This window comes from Rhinopithecus roxellana, chromosome 3, assembly GCF_007565055.1.
Source record: "Rhinopithecus roxellana isolate Shanxi Qingling chromosome 3, ASM756505v1, whole genome shotgun sequence".
Taxonomy (NCBI): domain Eukaryota; kingdom Metazoa; phylum Chordata; class Mammalia; order Primates; family Cercopithecidae; genus Rhinopithecus; species Rhinopithecus roxellana.
Genome location: NC_044551.1, coordinates 30,742,769 through 30,746,951, shown reverse-complemented (window position 1 = coordinate 30,746,951; position 4,183 = coordinate 30,742,769).

Sequence of the window (4,183 nt, the reverse complement as noted above, 5' to 3'; positions counted from 1 at the left end):
ATACATGGTTGCTCCCTGTCACTGCTCTTCTCCATAAACACCTCAAGCATTGGGTGTAATCAGTATTTCTATTAACTGTATACAACTTTCTTAATCATCTCTCTTCCACCTTTCTCTGTCACTTGCTCCACGTTCCCTTTCCCTTTTCTGTCATTTTTATAGTTTTTTTTTTTTTGACATCTTTTCATTATTTTTTCCCATGTTGCCTTTCTATTGAGCATCTGTGTAAAATTTCTCACAGCGCCTCTCACCTCTCACATTTGAAAACCATTTTAAGATCAGAGAGGAGAAGGGCATTGCTCAATTGGGCCAATTTAAATCTGTCAGCCTTCATGGCAGATGGCCTATTCTCTTTCTTTTCTTCATTGTCTATTTCAAGCAATTCTGAGAAGGTAAGAATGGTATCGTTGGCCTAGGCCGAACAACGAGAAGGAATCTGTGGATAAGAGTTATGGTGATGATGTGAGCCCTGGAATCCCAGTTTCCACACCACTTATATACAACCCCATCTATCAAAACATGTCAGAGTGTCCTTTCCCAAAGTTAGGTGCTGTCTACACTGGGACTGTGATTTGCCAAGCTGTATGATACATGACCAGCAATCACTAGCAATAATTTCTCCATTAGCAGCTTTTCCTCAGAGTTCTTTCTGTCCCCAGTTTATCCCTAATTCCTGAAGTTATGTCCAGGGCAAATGGTTACTCACAAGTCAGGGTTTTTTTTTAGTAGGTGCTTTAAAGAATGTTTGCTGGATTTCCAGGGTGGCTGCAGTGAGGGGTCCAGTAGGAAGCACCTGATATGCACAGGTTTTGCATTTGGTCTCATGCACTCTTCCTAGGAACCATGTGCACAGCACATCTCCCTCATAGATATGAATAAACTATGCAGAACTGTGGCCAGGTCCTAAATTCTTGGATGTTCACAGGGGCATACATGCAAATTTCATTCTAGGAATAGCTCGTAGGTTTGCCAGTTCCCAAAGGTGAAAATACAACTAACTATCCATCTTAGGTCCATTTCTGAGTAAGGTAGGTTGAGCACTAGGTTTGTATCAGGTCCTAAAAACTTTAAAATGCAACAAATTGAACCTCACAATGAATGTTGGAGGTATGAATTTCTTTTAGAATTCTTATTGTAAAGATGAGGAAACTGAAGCTTAAGTACAGCTTGGCACGTCTAAGGCCACATAACTAGTGAAGTAGGTGGATTTAAACTCAGAACTGTCTACTCTGCAGCCCATAATATTGACCACTATGGTATGCTGCCTCAAGGCAGAATATATAAAATAAATGACCATGCACAAATGAACCCTTCATAATGGCCTGCGACTCAAAATGTAACCAGAATGCATTCCATATTTGTCATTTTGCTTTGTGAACGCTTCCTGTCCTATTGCCACCCTTCCTCCCAGCTCCCCAGGTACACTGTCCTAACCTCCATATGTCATCCAGATTTCCAGTGTGACAGGATGCTAAGGATCTTGTATTGCAGGCTGCCCCACATTGTTTCACTCCTTTTTCCTTTTCCTTCCCAAGAGGGAAGATGGACATTCATGAGCTGACTCAGGCCGAGAATCTTTCCCTTGCACTTAGGGTGAGCCAATCAATAGCTCTACTCACAGTCCTCACTGTGCTGATGACCAACACTGCATTAATGGCATCGCTATTTAGCAGCGCAAAAGAAGGGCTCACTAGAAAATAAATTTATTGTCCCTCTCCATCTCCCCCTTCATTGAATCCCACCTTACTGCTTCCTGTTAGAAAGCTTTGGAAACCCTCTGGGTTATCAAATAGCACCATTTCCCTTGGTAGTGTTACATTATTGATTGAGATAATGTTCTGAAAATGTCATCTATGGCAGGTGCAATTCCTACTTGGTTAATTCATCTGTGGCTAGGTCTTGTATACTCAATCTGGTAGCAGAATGCTTTTTTTTTTTTTTTCTTTCTGGAGTTGGAGTTTTCATTACTGAAATAAAAAATGGGTCAGAGAAATATTACCCATGAAGAACTCAGTTAGAAACATTGCCCTGTTGCTTTCTTCCTGCTGAAGTTTGATAAACCTACTTTATTACATTGCAGTTGGCAGGACCAGTTTACTCAGTTGCTTTAACATCATTCCAAGGAGGCTGAGGGCAGCCATTCTGGCTTTGTAGAATGTTAGCGTATCTTGCTGGGTGCGGGACACCCTAGTCTTCTTGTAAATCTGTAGCATGATCTTAAGGGAGGTGACACACAAACACATCACCACCCCAAGCACATATTTCACTGGCAGGGAGCCATGACATAACCTTTTGGGTACAAAGGACAGCATATTCTATTATTTAGTTGATAGTATCAAATGGCATGCTTATTAGAGGTACTTGGGGGAAGAAGAGCAGATTTTTTTTTTTTTTTTTTAAGTCTCGCTCTGTCACCCAGGCTAGAGTGCAGTAGCATGATCTCAGCTCACCGCAACTTTGCCTCCTGGGTTCAAGTGATTCTCCTACCTCAGCCTTCCGTGTAGCTGGGATTACATGTGTGTGCCACCACACCTAGCTAATTTTTGTATTTTCAGTAGAGATGGTAGTTTCACCATGTTGGCCAGGTTGGTCTCAAACTCCTGACCTCAAGGGATCTGCCCGCCTCAACCTTCCAAAGTGCTGGGTTTATAGGCGTGAGCCACTGTGCCCAGCCAAAGAGCAGTAAATTTAAAGGAAAATACCATCTAAATAATAACAATTGTTTGCATGTGACTTGTCCATTTGGAAGACATACAGAAAAGGGATAGAAGCAGAAAGAAACAATATGATGAGTTAGGTAGTGAAATAATAAAGAACTTTGAACTGCTCCTTGAACATCCCGATTACTTTCTCTGTGGGGGAGACATTGGTTCACATACAAATAGAACAGGGAGAAAATCTGCAGCAAAGTATCTTTGCTCATAAAGGACAGCAGCAATCCAATACTGTGTTATTCCGGCTAACTCCAGACAATAGAATGCTGCCAATGCTACAAAATTAAGACAAAAAATAAATGAGATAACAGGATTCTTAGGGTTGTGTCACTGTTGGGATTTTGGAGTTGAAGTTTCATTCCCAAAGAGCTGGAGTTCTGGGAATGAAGAGAGAATGGTAAAGAATTATTTTTGACTTTTAAGCATAAAAGTCAAATAGTCTATAGCACATTTCATTGTGCTATAGATTATTTGCATTCATTCAGCACAGAAACATCACTGGGTACTCAGTGATTATGTCACTTCATTTCTATTTTATGTTGTTCAGCTGACATGATTGTCTTTTTTCTTTTTGCTCCGAACTACTGCATGTAAATAACCAACTGCAATGATTAAGCTTATTTCTTTAAGAAATGATTATGGCCAGGTGTGGTGGCTCATGCTGTAATCCCAGCACTTTGGGAGGCTGAAGCGGGCAGATCGCTCGAGTCCAGGAGTTTGAGACCAGCCTGGGCAACATGGTGAAACCCTGTCTTCCATCGCTACAAAAAATACACAAATTAGCTGGGCACCTGTAGTCCCAGCTACCTGAGGGCATCACTTGAACCCAGGAAGTGGAGGCTGCAGTGAGCTGAGATTGCACCACTGTACTCTGGCCTGGGTACCAGAGTGAGACCCCGTCTCCAAAAACAAAAAGAAGAAAAAAAAAAAAAAAAAGAAGAAATGATGTATGTTTACCCCAATCAGAATTTGATCCATTTAGTATTCTACCTAATACAAGTAACACTGCTTTCCTGTGCCTTTCGTTTATTTTCCTAACTTTTCTACTCTGGTGTGTTTTTTGAACAAAGATCAACTTATGATCTCTTGATGTCTCTTTTTAAAGCCCAAGAAGTGAGGATTTACGTTTTCAAAGCCAGAAAATCCTGCCCTCCCAAATCCTCCCCACCAGGAGGAAGTTGTTACGGTTCATATTGCCTTAAAAAGAACTAGAGTGCAGGCTGCATGTCTTCAAGGGACCAAAACTGTTAGTAAAGACAGAACTTTGGGACAATATTAGTGGACAAGTCTTACAGATACTGATTTGTAACTGCTTAAAATTTAAAAAGAAAAAAATGACAGTAGTGCTATGGTTTTGAAAATCAGTGAATCCCTTTAGGGATTTTATACAATCCCGCCCTCCCCCGACTCCCTTTCTTCTGCAGTTCTCAGTTCTTCCAGCAGGTGTCCCTATAATCACAGAACAGACA